Genomic DNA, 20,817 nt, shown 5'->3' with positions numbered 1-20,817 from the left:
AGGTAAGATGTTACAACAGAAAAATACTAGCATGTGGTCATATCAACATGTATCACTACAATGCAGATAAACACAAAGCAAATATTTTTATATTGGAATACACAACAAACATACTTTGATAGTAGATAAGGACACCAGATATAATGTGCTTAATACACTTATACAAGTTTAAGCATGGTTGAATATGACAAATGGTAAGATTCGGCTTTCAAACGAACAAAAACACCATCAAAATCTTAAAACTCAGATTTTTTTCCCGGTTTTAGCTGTTTTTATGATGTTTTTTTTTCTGTTTTATAATGATAATATTTAAACAAATTGATTTCACATAAATGTCTTACCATCTTTTAATAATTCATTCATTAAGTTTCTGCATTCTAGAGAAAAAAGAATCAGCATTAGGAAATAAAACACTGAATTTTAGAGTTTTCCCAATTTTCCACAGGTTTACTTTCAAAATCTCATTTTTCACCCCAAATCACTCTTTTCCGAAAAATATATCTTTGTATATTTTTACTATGTGAGGTATATAAAAATAAACTTTGGTTTTAACTATTAAAATCATGTGTTGCAATTAGTTTGAGGTTGACCCTTATTTAGAACAGATTGACTAGACTACTTCTAATCTCCCAAGCACGCAATATTTAGGTGTTAGAGCAAAAATAAGTTGGTCCGTGGTCAATCGCATGCGTTCGGTTAGGATGAAATGTCTTCCTGCGGTTTGATAAAATTTAGAGTATGGTTCATATTCATCTTCTCAACCTAAATATGCATTTATATTTATGGCCATCCCCCTATTAACGTTTCCTTTTTCGCCACTTTTCAAAATATTGGACCCGCATATGGCAACGAAATCTGATTATATTTTGTTTTCAATTTTACTAATCTTCCAAACTTTTACTTCAAGGGATGAACATAAAATGTCTGGATATGCATGTCTTTTGTATTTTGTCTCCGACATCATTCGCGGTAAACATTATAATACAGAACTATCCATAATAGAAAGCACCTTAATTGGAAAAAAATATATAGGGACTGTTCAATAATTCATTGTATGATAAACGAAAAATACTTCTGTTTAGAAATTTATTCGAAAAGGTAGGTTTTATTTCAATTTTCAACCTTTAAAAAGATATCGATTCTGAAAACTTTGGTTTCAATATTTCTGAAATAGTCAGAAAAATATCATTCAAAATATTTGTTCACTGCAACAAATATGATAAAAGATAGATAATCTATAAAGAAAGACATAAAAATAAGGTGTAAAGGGGCGGTCATATGAAATTTATATTAAAAAAAATGTTCATAATAAAAAACCATGGTTAGCAATAACCAGTCCTATTAGGTATGTACGTCAAATTACGTACATTTGTCGTTTTATTGAAAATCTCTTTTACTACTCAAGGACTTAAAGACATCCAAGTGAAACTATAAATAATTTCCTGCTCATTCCTGACAGATCATTGAAATAGTTTTTGACAGCTCTATTAAGGGATAATTTATTCAATAGACTTTATAAAAATTTAAACTAGTAATGAATTAGAATATGAATTGTCTTTCTTTATCTTAATTTAGATGGAGCTTTAGAGATGTAAGCTGGGATGTTATATCATTCAGTAAATGTTAATTAACATTTTTCACTAAACAATACAAGGAAAGTGATTTTTTCATAGTTATTTTCTGAATCGGGTAAGGTGTACATTATGATCAGTTTTGTTATGATATTTACTTGATAGTAAAGTTAATTTTTGTTTGTCCTGTATTTGTCGTATAACTTTCCATATATGTATCATATTGATCAGTAGATCATGTATTGATCGTTAAAATGTTAGTTGTTTTATAGAGAGCAAATATCAGTTGTTCAATGGTTAAAATCATATTCAGCTACAGCAAAACTATTTTTTTGATAGGAATTATTGAGAAGACTTTCATTTTCTTTTGAAGTAATGTTCGATATGTCGTTTAGAAAGGGTTCAGTTAATGTGCGGCTATATATAATAACACAGGTGCTCTTCAGAACGTGTTCAAATGGTTTTACAAAAAAATGTTCCTCTCTCTTTGTAAATTGTCTTTTTACATTTGTTTGCGCAAAAAAAAGTATGTTTAAGGCAAACACAATATTCAATAGTTCCGTAGATGGAAAACATAAATAAATGTCAGCATAGTCGAGTGATATGAATAGTTATCGGTAGAAACGTACCGTTGTTATTTAAACTAATATGAAATTAACAATATCGTCATAGGTAAAACCATCTCCTTGAGATGATCAACGATAATTTTTAAGTATCATGAACATGTAAAGGAAACATATCTGGTCTCGGTCAAAATTATAGTGATGTGTTAACGTTTGATTTTTGTTTCTTTTTTGTATTTTATAAATTTGTTTCATAAATTTGTTGATTGATTGATTTTTTTATTGCTTATCGTCGTCAGAGAAATAGTGATATATCATGGTAGACACATAACGAAGAATTGCATTAAATACCGAAAATCTGTGTGCTTGCAATAAGTAACAAACTTTTAATCCGTATGGATATCACATTGGATTTTAAAATGAATGAACAACAATAGCTGATAGGTTTCTTTTGCTTTAGGTTTTTTACTACCGATTCATACAATTCATTATCAATCATTTATTTTTTCTCAGAAAAGGGTGATATCAACATTATAATACACATTAGTATTTAAGCATATATATAAAATAGTTTTTTTTCTAAAATCGGACATCTTGTAAAATGCCTTTTTTGTGTTAATCAGTTTCTAAAATGCCTGTATGATTCAGATATTTCAGAAAATGCTTGAAATAATAACATACATTACATGAAATGTTCATATGAGCTAATTCAAGAAAACTCTTGAACATCAAAGCGGTTAATTCTATGATAATTACTAATTTCAACGTCATGTAATTGCAGGCAGGATAATTAACACATTTAACCTGTTATTGTATATATATATATATATATATATATATACACACACATAGATTGAAAGGGGGGCCTAGATAAAATGTAATTGTACTTTATTGTTTAAATCTGTATTCTCATTGTTTGACCTCATGATGTAATTAATGAATCCAACGAATAAACTATAAATCAAAATCACTAAAGAAATTATGTTTTATTTGGCTGTAAATTTGTCATGGCATTTATTGCAAGAAAGAAACACAATCAACTTGTCAATCAAAACTTGATGACGATTGAATTACTGAAGGGCGATCCAGCAGTAACAAAGTTATATCAGGAGCCACTGGGTAGTCCATAGCAGCTTAAAGTAAATTCCGCCTGTCCATTCAAATACAAAAAAGCTCCAAACTCAGTCTGTTATATATGCCATGACGCTGGTTCTATAATCATTCTTCCAAAACTGAAACGATAAATGAAAAGCAGCAGAAAATATTCATAATGGGGAAAAGGGAGGGCGGGTAAATTCTATAGCTTTGGTCAAGCTCCGTGTAAGGTTTGAATTCAAATGACCAAACCACACAAGGTAAATTGCACGGACTAACATTTCGCGGGCTAAACTAATTAGCATATTAAAGTGACCAGTATAAAATGAATCGAACACACCGTCAATTTAAATCAATAATAGGCATACCAAGTTATATAATTACAATAACTGAATTTAATTATTATTGAATTAAATTCTATTATTGTATATATATATATATATATATATATACACACACATAGATTGAAAGGGGGGCCTAGATAAAATGTAATTGTACTTTATTGTTTAAATCTGTATTCTCATTGTTTGACCTCATGATGTAATTAATGAATCCAACGAATAAACTATAAATCAAAATCACTAAAGAAATTATGTTTTATTTGGCTGTAAATTTGTCATGGCATTTATTGCAAGAAAGAAACACAATCAACTTGTCAATCAAAACTTGATGACGATTGAATTACTGAAGGGCGATCCAGCAGTAACAAAGTTATATCAGGAGCCACTGGGTAGTCCATAGCAGCTTAAAGTAAATTCCGCCAAAATTACAAGTTGAGCAACTAGTTGCACAACTTGTAATCCGCCATAAAATTTACCGCATGACAAATTTAACAGCAAGAATCAACATCAATCAACTTCAACATCATTATCAACTTCGATGTCATTATCAACTTCAACATCATAATCAATTTCAACATCAACAATATTAACATCATTATCAACTCATCATTATCAACTTCAACATTATTATCAACTTCAATATTATCAACTTCAATATTGTCAACTTCAATATTATTATCAACTTCAATATTATCAACTACAACATTATTATCAACTACAACATTATTATCAACTTCAATATTATCAACTACGACATTATTATCAACTACAACATTATTATCAACTTCAACATTATTATCAACTTCAACACAAACATCAAAAACTTTAATATCAACTTAAATTCAATACTTTGAACTTCATTAAACTGATATTCATGTGGCACCATCAACATAAACTTCAGCTAAAATGCAATACTGTCAACATCTAAGCTTTGTTATTCATTGTAAGGGAAAACCAAACAATGAGGAAATTTAAAGAAAATATATACATAACATTTTCAGAGCTCCTTGAATCTGATTTAGGAATACACCCAACTATCTCTAATCCGAACGATGCACCTATAAGCTTAATATGACAGCTCCTATGACAATAAAAGAGCCAATTACCCAAATATCTTCCAGGTACCCTGAAATAAAGTGTTTCAACTATACAATGCAAGGTTTGTTCTTACATAACCTTTTTTAAAGTGTATGAAAATGTCCATCGTCTTTGTGTCTCAGCAATGTAGTCCGACATCAACCGGACAGGACAAATTGAAGTAGTTTATTCTTTTCCAGAATTGTCGTTACTGAATTACCCAGCTGATCTGTTTTCTAAGAAGGAACTTTTATAATAAGTGACCCTGAATAAGCATCAAATTATATCTTGGATCGTTTTACAATAAGATTTTCATTAAAATTTGAATTTGCAATTTCTCCAAAACTAAGAAACCCAAAATTCTAGCTGAAAATGAAGCTTTGAATAAACATGTTTCATATACTGAATAACAAACTAAATTAAGCGCATCTAAAAGTCTAGTTAATATACCAATAGTAATAGGCTTACGACAGACGTTTCGCTTATGTCACTGAGCATCTTTTGAACAATAAAAGAATGAGTGTTGTCCAATAAACCATTCATCTAATGATGAAACCTAATGCCTGAAAGGTACGCATTCCCAGTGGAATAGGAATATTCATCCTTAAACATGTCAGCTACTACTAACTAAATGTGAAACGGGGCATGGCCATACGTCATACAGGTTTAGTTTATGTTTAAAGTTTTGAAATTAATTTAGTCCATTTGATACGTAAGCCAAGTATTTGAATAACTCTTGCACTACCGATAAAGAGATTTAAAACAGAACTCGACAACCACTTGTCACCCAAAATATAAGAAATGCCATTATAATTTCTAAAATTATTTTCCAAACACGTAGATTAGAAATAGGTCGATAATAAAAAGGCCCCGCAATTCTACCATTTTTCAATTCACTCATGATTTTTCCAAGCTAAATTTGGATCTTGTAAAACAGACTTTAATGTTTTGCTTGTATGATGTGCTCGAAAACCATATTTAAAACCATTATATAATAAATTTGCCAATATTTTAACGGGGTAGTCAGTCAACATATTCCCTTAAACCGTAGTACTAACAGGGGAACAACCAAAAATACCAAATATCATACGGTGATTGCAAGCTGTAAACAAAATTATTTAATTTGAAATGATTAAATTGCATCCGTGGAACATTTCCCTGCTCACAGGGAAATCTTTAATTATTTATCGAAAAACGAGTATTTGGGTTAAAATTTCCATGTGTATTCAAAAACCTGTTTGACTGCTCTAGCACTGGACTGATACCTTGGTGCAAAATTGTTTGCATCAGGTGCCCTAGGGTAGTTTTGATACCTAGGAGCAGAATAGTCCGAAGTTACAGAACTTCGAGGATTATTCTTGTTATATGAATAATTTGTACGGTACATCGAAGGATGGAACTGGCTACATCTTATACATGAATTCATGGCTGTATACACAATTCATTCGAGTACAAACGGCCTTAAAATTATAATCGTAGCAAGGACTAATAACTGTGTGAGAAGTATAAGAAGATGTTTGTGGAACATGATTTATGCCTACTGCAATAAACTGAAGCCATAGCTGCCCATCAATGACGTCCCATGCACGCATATGATCACGAGCTTTTCTAAGTCGAAATTGCATGTCAAATTTATAAACGTTCTCAAAAGGTACACCCCCTTATAACCGTCATGTAGCTAATCAATTCATTTGCCAATTCCGGTAATCTTTGCAATAAAATTTTCATATAATTTAAAAACCCTTCAGTCCACTCACCTAAGTTAGATAATGATTTACTTTTGAATATTTGTTTCTGTCAATTAAAATGTCTCCATCTTCATCAAAACCGAGCACTTTTTTTTTTTTTTCGGTTGATCAATATTTGAAACAAAATGTTTTTGTAAAGTAATTGTGCCAAATCAACATATTCTAAATTTCATATTTGGTTTATAATTTTTTTGTGGTACAAACACATCAACATCATTACTAGTAGGTATAACTAAAATCTCACCATTTTGTACAGAATTACGAGCTGTGGGCTGCCCTGGGTGTACACATCCCTGATCAGGAACTTGTTGTTCAGCGGGCTGCAGAGGAAGTTTGAAGTTCAAATGAGTTGTGGTTGTAGAATTGGCTGTAGTGGAACAAACGGCTGTTGTGGTAATAACTGCTGTTATTGTTATAACTGATGTGGTGGCAATAACTGATGTGGTGGCATTAATGACTGTTGTGGTGGCATTTATGGCTATTGTGGTGGTATTAATGGCTGTTGTGGTGGTATGAACGGCTGTTGTGGAATGGCTATATTTTGTCTTACAATTTCAGCTCTCTTTGGGCGAAGCCTTCTGTTTACCGGTAGCTGTATTTGATTTTGCCTACGTACAGCACGGTTTGGCAGCACCCTCTCCCCTTTTCCTCTCGACATACTGGCTTAAACAAATAATTACAATGTTAGTCAATGCATTAGTAAAATAGTATATCATTTGTCAATGTTACATCCCTTAATCAAACAATTGAATCAATATTGAAATACAAATATTTCAATTTTTACCATTGACTAATTAGTATTAAGATACAATGGCAATAACCAAAGTAGAAAAAACCGCAAATGCTTGATTGTGGCTGTCAATGTCCAGTGGCAGATATTTCAAGTATACTCATAATGATAATATCATATTGATAACGAAAGTCATAAAATAAAATAATTATTGTATCTACCGAATATCAATTGAAGTGGCCTTCGTTAATGAGAAATATTCCTATCCTATAATCGACTATAATACATGAAAACTATGAAACAATTAAATCGAAAAGTATATATATTTAAATAGTCAACTAACATCCTTGATGGCTCGCAAAAGTTTACAAAAAGAAATGATTCATTAGGTACGGAAAGTGATTTTTTTTTTTTTTAAATCAACTGATCTAAGAAAACTTGACCTCGTTTTAAAGGCATTGTGAAGACATTTTCAAAACAGTTTCACTTTTATCAATACACATAATAACAACGAAGAAATAGCAAATTTTCAAAATGGTAATTTTTTATTAGTCTGGAAAAACTGTTGCCTCTCTTTAAAAATTAATAAAATATATATATATATGTTTTTGTTTTTGTTTGTTTTTTCTTTTTTTTTTTTTATAATCATTTGGGTTATAGCTTTTGTTTATTTTGCTTCTTTTACATCTTGTTAGTCAATTTCAATCCTCCATATTAAGTTTTTTGGTCAAAATAGAAGCTTAAAGCATGAAAATGTCAACCACTCTCATGAAATTCTATCGTCCAAAGTCACAGAACATGACGATTTTTGTTTATTCCTTTTTTCAGAGCATCAGTTGGTATATTGAAAATGTAAAGTAAAACTTTATTAACATTTGAATAAAGAAACAAAATATGAAATATTACTCTTTATATACAAATGTATATGTTTGTGTGTGTGTATAAAAAAGATGTGGTATGATTGCCAATGAGACAACTCTCCACAAGAGACCAAATGATACAGAAATTAACAACTATAGCTAGGTCACCGTATAGCCTTCAACAATGGGCAAAGCCCATACCGCATAGTCAGCTATAAAGAGCCCCGAAATGACAAATGTAAAGCAATTCAAACGAGAAAACTAACGGCCTAGTTTATGTACAAAAAATGAACGAAAAACAAATATTTAACACATCTACAAACGAAAACCACTGAATTACAGGCTCCTGACTTTGGACAGGCACATACATACAGAATGTGGTGGGGTTAAACATGTTAGCAGGCGCCCAATCCATCCCCCCCTGACCTGTGACAGTACAACATAAGAACAAACTATAAAAATCAGTTGTACCATGAGAGACAAGAAAAGTTTTGAAATATGTCATCTGTCTTTGTATTGTCATGATAGTTTTAGAATGTTCCCTTTTCATTAACATTTAATGAAATATTCTTATTCTTATATAGCATGTATAGTTAATGCTTATAAATAAAGATAAACAACAACATTTTAACAATTATTCTACTGGACTAAAATACCTGTTGCACTGAAAAACAATGAAAATAATATAACATTATTCTTATTCCAGAAATTTCAAACAAATAATTATGTCAGATAACTGTATTAAAATACTTGTATGTATAAAAGTAAAGTAAACTCATCTGTATATCAGTTACAATATTTATACAGTGAAATCTGTAAACCAATCTCATTCAGGACTGAAGTTCAAAATGCATTGAATGTGAATAGCATTCGTTGCCATACCTAGATTCATAGATTGTTTTCTTTATGTCCAGTAGCACCTATTTCATGCATATTTAGGACTAAAAAGAATTTATATATACATTTATGTTGAAATTAGTATGTGGCTTACTCACCGGTTACTTCGCGCTGCAAGATTTGGATTTGGATTAAGAATAAATAACATGGTAAATGTTCATTAGCGTATTAAGACAGTTAAACAATTAGATATAACAACTCGCACAATAAGTATAACCATCTACTCAATTTACAAATATAAATATAAAATAATATCCAAGAAAAGATTGACAATTTACGCAATGATAGAATTTAAATTCAGTTATAACACCAAAGAAAAAGTTCACGACTATTTAAAGCATTTAACAAAGTTAAAATTATTTAAGAAAGAAAAACCAGATTATTAGTTTAAATTGTTGAGCTATTATTTTTTATAAAATGTTGCTTAATTCTAAAACTAAAAAAGAATACTCATCTTTTCTTCTGTGTTTTAAATTCTATAGCTTTGGTCAAGCTCCGTGTAAGGTTTGAATTCAAATGACCAAACCACACAAGGTAAATTGCACGGACTAACATTTCGCGGGCTAAACTAATTAGCATATTAAAGTGACCAGTATAAAATGAATCGAACACACCGTCAATTTAAATCAATAATAGGCATACCAAGTTATATAATTACAATAACTGAATTTAATTATTATTGAATTAAATTCTAATATTGTTTGTAAGAACTTAAAACTCAATAGAATAGCTTTGTAATAATCTATTATCGTACTGAGGATAAAGACAATAAATGTTATCCTAGTAAGACAAATACATAGACACAGACGTCAGAGTATAAGTGTACTAGTTTTATTGTAACATCTGATGTCTAAGAAATTATAAAGAAGATGCGTAACTTATAATTGAGGAAATTGCTTCGTTTTTGTAATTTTTAAGTGTCACATCTTGGTTAATTTTTACATCTACACAAACCACAAACATGAAACAAAATTAAATAATTTTAAAAATCTTGATTTGATTGAGATATGCCGTACATGTATAGGAAAGACAATAATCACAGGCAAATTATTACTTTGAAGTTTATTATGCTTCATGTCTTTTTTTTATTTTTGTCAGCGCTTCTAACGCTTTAGATTTTGGGATTTTTAAATATTTCATTTGGCGCACACAAATTGGTACCGTCAATTTTTACTTTTAATTATATCTATATTTCATAAAATCATCATTAATGTTTTTAATAATCGCTAGGAAATGTTCAAGCTGTATTGTAGTGCACACACTATTGCAATTAAGAAAGAAAAAAAGAAGTGTTAGATCAATAATACGCATAGGACTTATATATATATATATAATGGGAAGTCTAAACATTTACCAACTTTAAAACACATACATGTTGTAGTATCAAATGTAAATATGTTCATATATCAATGAACATGAAAGAAACCTGTATGAAACGGTGACGTTTACACTTCATCAACGTAAAATTATTTAATGTTGTTAATTCAAGTATCATTTGTCGTCCCGAACATGCATGACATATTTCCAACAGGATGTTAAGCTACCAACAGTCAATCAATCAAGTATTTGAAATGCATGGGCATATGTTTTCTCTTCTAGATTTCGCGCATGGGTCTTTTTTTTTAATAAAAAGTGTGCAAACAAAATAAATATAGAAACAAACATATAAAATATAAAGAAAAATGCAAGGATGAACTTAAGGATGTTTCATTAATCCTTGTATGTGCCCATCGAAATTGATAAAGAAGCATGCCAGGATTTTGAGGAAGGGAACAAAAACAAAAACTTCTATGCCATGAGTTGAATAACGTCTACATGTGTTAAAAGTATATTCTTCTGTAACGATCATTGGACCAGCATGAATCATCACTGAAACCATTAAAAATGTGGTCAACTAAAATTAAACGTAAATTGCACTTAGTCTTGTCGACAGTTCTTTTGAATGTTTCATGTCTGTATTGTAAATAATGTGTGTGTTAAGTCAGAATGTACATCCACCTCAACGCATATTTTTAAATCTGAACAAATAATGAATTCTGGTTTCCCTACGATACATTTTCCTTTTCTCCGCCACTTTCACAATATTTTGTCTTTTTATATGTCTAAAAAATAAGCCAATTCAATTTGCAGCAATGCGTTAGTGTCATATCCATCTAGTTGTAATATTGAAACCCTGTGTACATTAATTACACATATTCATAATTAATATTTTGAATAACACTGAACAAGCTGAATTTTAACAATAATGTTCATTCCAATTTAAGAATTCAATTAAGCAAGATTGTATTATAAAAGCTTATAACATTGGTTGTAATGAATTACATTGATTTCCCAGTTAAACAAAAACCAATAATTTCACATGTGTAATAAACGTGGTTATTTCACTCTCTGACGTCATATAACAATAGGCGTTATCAACGTCAATAACGGCGGATCAAAACAAATTGTGAACGCGTAGAAAAAAGACATACATGTAGGTCCTTACATGTTTTACATTAATTTCTTTTAAAAAAGCCATTTGCCAATGTAATAAACAGAATAATTAATTAAAGAATTCAAATATCGAAAAATATTCAACTCGTGACAGAACAACACTGATAATTAACTCATGCGCTACGCGTATTCGTGAATTAATGTGTTGTTCGGTCACTTGTTTAATAATTTTGCTCTATTTAATTCTTCGATTAGTTATTCTATAATTCTTTGTGTCAACTTTTTGTGCTTATCGGTATTACTGTGATTAATTTTGTATCAAAACATCAGCTGATTCGATCAACTTATCAGACAATTTCTATTCACGTGAAGGTTTTTGAATAAATCTAAAGCAGTTTTTGTTGATGTTTAAAAAGCACCTTTATTTTCCTATTCATTGATAAAAAGTAAAATAGCATACATGTAACAACTACAAGGACTTGGAACAGACATTTTATAATGTACAAAATGGTGGATTAAACCTGTTTTTGTAGATAGCGATACCTCTCACAGACGAGCCTAAAAAAAGGTTTAAAAAATAATTGATAAATATCGTGAACATGCAAAGGAAACATATCTGGTATCGGTCAATATGAAAGTGATAATATTTAAGCAAATATCTAAAATAGGTATTTTCCAAAATCGGCCATTTTGTAAAATGCCTTTTTAGTTTTAATCAGTTTCTAAAATGCCTTTTCTGTTTTAATCAATTTCTAAAATGCATGTCTGTAATATTTAGATATTTCAGAAAATGCTCGAAATAATAACATACATGAAATGTTCATATAAGCTGATTTAAGAAAACTCTTGAGAGTAGAGCGGTTAATTCTATGATAGTTACTGATTTCAACGGCATGTAATGCATGTAATTGCAGGCAGGATATTTTACACAATTAGCCTGATATTGTTTGGTAAGAGATTGTTTGGTTTGGATCTGGTCTTTCTACCAACTTCTCTATAGAAACGATAAAATATGGGGGTATCAATGTATAAAAGAAAATGAATACATGCAAAACGGAAACCAAAAAAACCTGTAAATTTTTTTTATATTTTGTCAAATTAATGATATGATCAACATCTATACCTTATGAACATGTTACTATCAACAAAACCGATAGAATAGATTTTAATAATCTATCATCGTACTGAGGATAAATACAATAAACTTTATCCTAGTTGGACTTAAACATAGACATAGACATCAGACTATACATGTACTAGCTTTATTGTAACATCTGATCTAAGAAATTATAAAGAAGATGAGTAATTTATAATCAATGAAATTGCATCGTTTTAATAAGTTTTAAATGCCACATCTTGGTTAATCTTTACATCTACACAAACCACAAACATAAAACAAGATGAAATAATTGACATATCTTGATTTGAAAGAAATAGAATGAAATTCAAAACAGTGTGGCTGTGGCCATTGATTGACACATTAAATTCATCCATTGTCTGGGACAATTTACGTGAACGTTTGTCTTTAACGACCACTGTTCACGACGTACCTACGATAGACATTTAAACTGTGGGGTCACCAAAGGTTTCTTAACGCCTTTAATTATAAAATAATTCGAAAAATTAATCAAGAATAACCTTTATGTTTTGATTTATATAATTGATATAAATCAAAACATCGTGTTATTTCTGATTAATTTTTCGAATTACTTTATTAAGGTGTTAAAAACCTTTGGTGACCCCATAGCTTAAGTGTCTTTAAAAAGTACATAAAGTGCAGTGGTCGTTACATACAAACGTTCACCTAAATTGTCCCAGTCAATGGATGAATTTAATGTGTCAATCAATGGCCACAGCCACACTGTTTTGAATTTCATTCTATGCCGTACATGTATAGAACAGACAAAACTTACAGGCAAATCAAGACATTGAAATTTGTTATACTCTAGGTCCTTTTAACTTTAGTCAGAGCTTTTAACTCTTTAGAAAGTTAGATTGAGGATTTTTAAATATTTCATCCTCCAACATCACTGAAGAGATAAAAATCGTCTTAGTGCGCACTTGGCGTATACAAATTGGTACCATTATTTTTTACTTTTTATTATATCTATATTTCATAAAATCATCCGTGATGTTTCTCATAATCGGAATAGGAAACGTTCAAGCTGTATTGTAGTGCACACACTATTACAATTTACAAAGAAAAATAGAAATAGAAATGTTGGATCAATATTACGCATACGACTTAAATATATATATAATGGGAAGTCTAAACATTTACCAACTTTAAAACACATACATGTTGTAGTATCAAGTGTAAATATGTTCATATATTAATGAATATGAAAGGAACCTGAATGAAACGGTGACGTTTAAACTTCATCAAAGTAAAACTATTTAATGTTGTTAATTCAAGTATCATTTGTCGTCCCGAACATGCATGACATATTTCCAACAGGATGTTAAGCTACCAACAGTCAATCAATCAAGTATTTGAAATGCATGGGTATATGTTTTCTCTTCTAGATTTCGCGCATGGGTCTTTTTTTTAATAAAAAGTGTGCAAACAAAAGTAATATAGAAACAAACATATAAAATATAAAGAAAAATGCAAGGATGAACTTAAGGATGTTTCATTAATCCTTGTATGTGCCCATCGAAATTGATAAAGAAGCATGCCAGGATTTTGAGGAAGGGAACAAAAACAAAAACTTCTATGCCATGAGTTAAATAACGTCTACATGTGTTAAAAGTATATTCTTCTGTAACGATCATTGGACCAGCATGAATCATCACTGAAACCATTAAAAATGTGGTCAACTAAAATTAAACGTAAATTGCACTTAGTCTTGTCGACAGTTCTTTTGAATGTTTCATGTCTGTATTGTAAATAATGTGTGTGTTAAGTCAGAATGTACATCCACCTCAACGCATATTTTTAAATCTGAACAAATAATGAATTCTGGTTTCCCTACGATAAATTTTCCTTTTCTCCGCCACTTTCACAATATTTTGTCTTTTCATATGTCTAAAAAATAAGCCAATTCAATTTGCAGCAATGCGTTAGTGTCATATCCATCTAGTTGTAAAATTGAAACCCTGTGTACATTAATTACACATATTCATAATTAATATTTTGAATAACACTGAACAAGCTGAATTTTAACAATAATGTTCATTCCAATTTAAGAATTCAATTAAGCAAGATTGTATTATAAAAGCTTATAACATTGGTTGTAATGAATTACATTGATTTCCCAGTTAAACAAAAACCAATAATTTCCCATGTGTAATAAACGTGGTTATTTCACTCTCTGACGTCATATAACAATAGGCGTTGTCAACGTCAATAACGGCGGATCAAAACAAATTGTGAACGCGTAGAAAAAAGACATACATGTAGGTCCTTATATGTTTTACATTAATTTCTTTTAAAAAAGCCATTTGCCAATGTAATAAACAGAATAATTAATTAAAAAATTCAAATATCGAAAAATATTCAACTCGTGACAGAACAACACTGATAATTAACTCATGCGCTACGCGTATTCGTGAATTAATGTGTTGTTCGGTCACTTGTTTAATAATTTTGCTCTATTTAATTCTTCAATTAGTTATTCTATAATTCTTTGTGTCAACTTTTTGTGCTCATCGGTATTACTGTGATTATTTTTGTATCAAAACATCAGCTGATTCGATCAACTTATCAGACAATTTCTATTCACGTGAAGGTTTTTGAATAAATCTAAAGCAGTTTTTGTTGATGTTTAAAAAGCACCTTTATTTTCCTATTCATTGATAAAAAGTAAAATAGCATACATGTAACAACTACAAGGACTTGGAACAGACATTTTATAATGTACAAAATGGTGGATTAAACCTGTTTTTGTAGATAGCGATACCTCTCACAGACGAGCCTAAAAAAAGGTTTAAAAAATAATTGATAAATATCGTGAACATGCAAAGGAAACATATCTGGTATCGGTCAATATGATAGTGATAATATTTAAGCAAATATCTAAAATAGGTATTTTAAAAAATCGGCCATTTTGTAAAATGTCTTTTCTGTTTTAATCAGTTTCTAAAATGCCTTTTCTGTTTTAATCAATTTCTAAAATGCATGTCTGTAATATTTAGATATTTCAGAAAATGCTCGACATAATAACATACATGAAATGTTCATATAAGCTGATTTAAGAAGACTCTTGAGAGTAGAGCGGTTAATTCTATGATAGTTACTGATTTCAACGGCATGTAATGCATGTAATTGCAGGCAGGATATTTTACAAAATTAGCCTGATATTGTTTGGTAAGAGATTGTTTGGTTTGGATCTGTTTTTTACCAACTTTTCTATAGAAACGATAAAACATGGGGGTATCAATGTATAAAAGAAAATGAATACATGCAAAACAGAAACTAAAAAAAACTGTAACAAATTATTATATTTGTCAAACTAATGATATGATCAACTGCTATACCTTACAAAAGTTTTATTACTAACGAAACCGATAGAATAGATTTTAATAATCTATAATCGTACTGAGGATAAAGACTTTATCCTAGTTGGACTTAAACCTAGACATAGACGTCAGAGTATAAGTGTACTAACTTTATTGTAACATCTGATGTCTAAGAAATTATAAAGAAGATGCGTAATTTATAATCAAAGAAATTTTTTAATAATTTTTAAATGTCACATCTTGGTTAATCTTTTACATCTACACAAACCACAAACATGAAACAAAATTAAATAATTGAAAAATCTTGATTTAATTGAGATATGCCGTACATGTATAGGAAAGACAACAATGACAGGCAGAATATTACTATGAAGTTTGTTATGCTTCAGGACGTTTTTTTAATTTTTGTCAGCGCTTCTAGTGCTTTAGATTTGGGATTTTTAAATATTTCATTTGGCGCATACAAATTGGTACCGTAAATTTTTACTTTTATTATATCTATATTTCCATAAAATCATCAGTATTTTTCTCATAATCGCTAGGAGATGTTCATGCTGTATTGTAGTGCACACACTATTGCAATTGATAGAAAGATATAGAAATGTTAGAGCAATAATACACATAGGTCTTTAAGATATATATCATGGGAAGTCTAAAAAGTTACCATCTATAAAACACATAGTACCAAATGTAAACATGTGCATACATGTATATCAATGACCATAACAGAAACCTGTATGAAACGTTTACATTTCATTAAGGAAAAATTATTTGACATTGCTTTTTCAAGTATCATGTATGACCTATTTCTAACAGGACGTTAAACGACCAATAGTGAATCAAACAAGTATAATGTTGATAAAAACTGCTATTCCATGAGTTAAATAACGTTTACATGTGTTAAAAGTATATTCTTCTGTAAAGATCATTGGACTAGCATGATTCATCACTAAAACCATTACAAATGTGGTTTACTAAAATTAAACGTGTGCACTTAGTCTTGTCGACAGTTCTTTTGAATGTTTCATGTTTATTTTGTAAATAATATTTGTGTTATGTCAGAATTCAAATTCACCTCAACTCATAGTTTAAAATCTGAACAAATAATAAATTCTCGTTTCCGTATAGTAAATTTTCTTTGTCTCCGCCACTTTCGCTTTAACAATATTTTAACTTTTTCTTTTGTCTAGAAAATAAGATAATTCAATTTGCAGCAATGCCTAAGTGTATATCCATCTATTTTAATATTGAGATCATATGTACATTAATCACATGTCTCTACTTCATAATCAATATTTTGATAAAATAACACAATCTAAATTATTTTAGTAATGTTCATTTAAGTTTAAGAATATTATTAAGGTAGGTCATAAGTATAGAATTTTCTTATAATTTGCCAAAATAAAGATTTTACTATGCTTTTTTCAAAATTAAAATAAAAATTATGGGTAACCGTGCTATTTTTCATTCTATGAGTCGTTGAAAATTGCCTAAATTTGGTTAGATTGTTCATGAAAAAACACATTTGTGTGCATAAAAAAAATTCTATGCGATAGAATTTTGAAATATAGGTTTAATTATATGTTTAAGAAAACAAAAAGAAAAAATGGTGTCACCTAACTTGTTTTCTTGCTACAAGTCAAAATAAAAAAAATCTTTATTAGTCCAGTATAACTGTTTACTAAAAGAGTTATGTCCCCTTTAATGGCTTATTTGAAAAAATGATGCTAAAACATAAATAAATGATATTTGTTTAAATATTTTGGATAATACAATAAATCACCAAGTTTTCTTTATATGAATAAACAGTCTAACCATTAAATTGCAAATATGTCTCCAACTTTTTAGATTTGAACAAATAATTTTTTTTTTATATAAAACATGTAAAAAATAATGATATTGTCTAGATAAAGTAAAGATTGAAAAAGAAAAAAAGATAAAAGTAACAGACTGACTGTAACATCTTATTTCTGAAACGTACATTGGGAGGAGCAACTCTTAACTATTGAAATTGTATGTTTTTCTTGATTTTATTTCGGTCTGTTATTTCTTGTCATGTAGTCATTGGATACGTAATTGACATTTTATAGAAACATTTAATAATTTTTTTTAATATTGTTTCTGAGGGCTAAAGTACTAATGCTGCTACTAAGTTACGTGAATATCTTATAACGTTGATTAACAATTTTATATCAATGTTTGTTGTCAGAAAATTTCAACGGAATCGATGACAATCCGTGCCCAACTTTGGTTTAGGGTTACAGATAATGGGTGTTACTTTGGCTTCTTATATTCCTGCTTGTTACATCTCAATAGTTCGTTTCCTCTCATCTTATAGTAGACAGACTTTGACGTACGTGTAAAATTCTTTCCTTCTCAAATGCACAATAAATAACTGATGTAAACTACACAATTTATAAATTCCATAACACTCCGCGATAATAAGCTAACTTAAGAATTTTTTATATTTTTGCAAACCATGCTTCAACATTCAACGAGCAAACTCGATCGCAGTACATATTACCTACAACTATTCAGACAGATATTCTAATTATGCATTCAAAAATGATTAAAAACTTATGTAACGTTTTCAAATTAACTAGTATATATATAAGCTGGCAAAAACTCTGAAATTTGATGAAATGATCTTCCTATAATTCTTTTTCTTAGAATAAAAAAATGTAGACAACTCATTTAAAATATGAACGACACTTTTTTTTCACACACTATGACTAAAGTAAATGCATAGTTTGGATTTTCTTGATAGAGGGTTGCTGCTCGCAAGGAAGCTTTTAAATAAAGAGTTTCAAATGGTGAAGTTTAAAATATTATAAATTAAGGAATGTATCTCCCTCATGCAAAGCTCTGATTCCTTTCACGGATTTGGCTATACTTTTTGGACCTTCAGATTATAGCTCTTCATCTTTTAAATAAGCTTTGTATTTCAAATATTTTGGCCACGAGCATCACTGAAGAGACATGTATTGTCAAAATTTTATTTTAAATAAAGAATCACTACAAAGACATATAATCATGATAAAAGTTCTTATCAACATGTAATGCCCCCATGTCAATACACGACTCACAAGATTCAACAACTTGGTTACTACGTGAAAATTACAACTTAATTTCTTTTTTAATTTTGATACAAACATACATTTTTGATCTGTAAACATGGTAAATGGACGTTTCACAAACGACGAAATTGATACAGATATACATGTCTTATTAACTTCATTTTTAAGAGTAAACAACGACGACAAGTTTGTATGTTATATCTTTGACTACACTCCTGGTATGACACTCATATCACTCACCTTTGGAATTGGAGGTAAGATAACGGTAACATACCTTATAGCGGGGTATACATTTTCGCTTATTTTCGCGGGTAGAAAAAAAATGGCCAAAATAAATTCCACCAATATAAAAGTAGACATGCAAATGTATTGATAAACGTTTTGAATCCGCCAAAATAATAACCGCCACAATATTTCATGTACCTTTTTTTAATGAAAATCGTGAAACTGACAACCGCGAAAAGAAACCGCTATACGGTATACTGATTCGATGCAGTAGGATGGGGAGGGGTCAATGGTGAAATGTGTTTAGAATAAACAGAAATTTCTAAATTTATAACTGAGATTAAGTACACGATTTCAGTAGCAAAATAATATAATATAAAAAAGAAGATGTGGTATGATTGCCAATGAGACAACTGTCCACAAAAGACCAAAATGACACAGACATTAACAACTATAGGTCAATTTACGGCCTTCAACAATGAGCAAAGCCCATACCGCATAGTCAGCTATAAAAGGCCCCGATATGATAAGGTAAAACAATTCAAACGAGAAAACTAAGACGGTTAGAGGCAGTTTCCTAATGCTTGAAGAGTTAAACTTTTGTTGGCTTGCTTTCAATGTTTGTTTCAATGTTTTATCAAACATTGTCATTAAGACATATGTACGTAGACAATATAAATGGACGGAGTTCAACCTATATACATTATGCTTCAACTTGATTGGATTTTATTCAGAAAGTTAGGAATCTATTTCCAAATGCCTGAGCAGACATTTTCACAAAGCTATCAAGCCAGACATAGTATCTCTCTACAAGCTAATGAACATTCGTTCTAATAGGTTTTTTTTTTATTGAAAATAATATTAACCTTATATCATCTTTTTAATAACAGAAATTAAATTCTGTTGACCGTTTAATCAATCAATTACGGCTGTGTAGTTGTAAAGAAGTTACAAAATGAAAGTAAACAAAACCTACTTCACTGAAAAGATTAACAAAAATGTTATATCGTCGAGTCTGTCATGTGTTTAGCTTTGTCTTAATTAGTATAACCACAATGATTATGAACAGACTAACACTAACTTACATTTTATTTTTTTCAAAAGATGAACTATCGACACCTGATGTATGTACCGTTTGTGATCCTCAGGGGGGATTCAAATCATTTCTAGCTTTAGATAAATATATTCTCATGTTTTGCTTTCCCAAAAAAAGGATGTTGGCTGCTCTTTTTTTTTCAAATAACAATATTTTTATTAAATTGTTAAAAAAAAGGCAACAGTAGTATACAGAAATTCACCAATCGATCGAGAGAAAAACAAATCTGGGTTACAAACTAAATCTGAGGGGAAAACATAAAATATAAGATGAGAACTACAACACAACAGAAACACAACACTAAAATGTAACGCACACAGAAATATGTGATAAGATATTTTACAGATAAATACGGATAAGCGAACAAAGTATTCAATAGCACTATATGACTCAAGCCAGAGGATTTCGTATTTCTGACAAAAAATCAAAAATCAATCAGCTGTTTATCACTTTTGTCGACACATTCAATATAATATCACCCTATATAACCCTACAAAAAAATAATCAAAGTTATATCGGTTTCTATCTAAAGCCGATAAATGATTCTTAGTTAAATATGTACTCTATGGTTTTCTTTTATCCAATTTATGCAAATGATTTCAGAACATGGAGCATCACGTAAGTATACATAGAAATATACAAC

At 29.9% G+C, this 20,817-nt stretch overlaps 1 long non-coding RNA gene across 1 annotated transcript in view; it reads left to right on the top strand.

The window, feature by feature from the left end:
• The window catches only part of LOC139490416 (uncharacterized), a 36,894-nt gene extending 16,624 nt beyond the window's left edge, over positions 1-20,270 (top strand). The window contains exons 2-3 of the long non-coding RNA XR_011656319.1: positions 19,022-19,107; positions 20,183-20,270. This is a non-coding gene — a long non-coding RNA (uncharacterized lncRNA). The remainder of the gene's footprint in view (positions 1-19,021; positions 19,108-20,182) is intronic.
• Positions 20,271-20,817: the final 547 nt, after the last annotated feature.

This window comes from Mytilus edulis, chromosome 9 (assembly GCF_963676685.1).
Source record: "Mytilus edulis chromosome 9, xbMytEdul2.2, whole genome shotgun sequence".
Classification (NCBI taxonomy): domain Eukaryota; kingdom Metazoa; phylum Mollusca; class Bivalvia; order Mytilida; family Mytilidae; genus Mytilus; species Mytilus edulis.
This window is presented reverse-complemented; position numbering and strand designations above follow the sequence as displayed.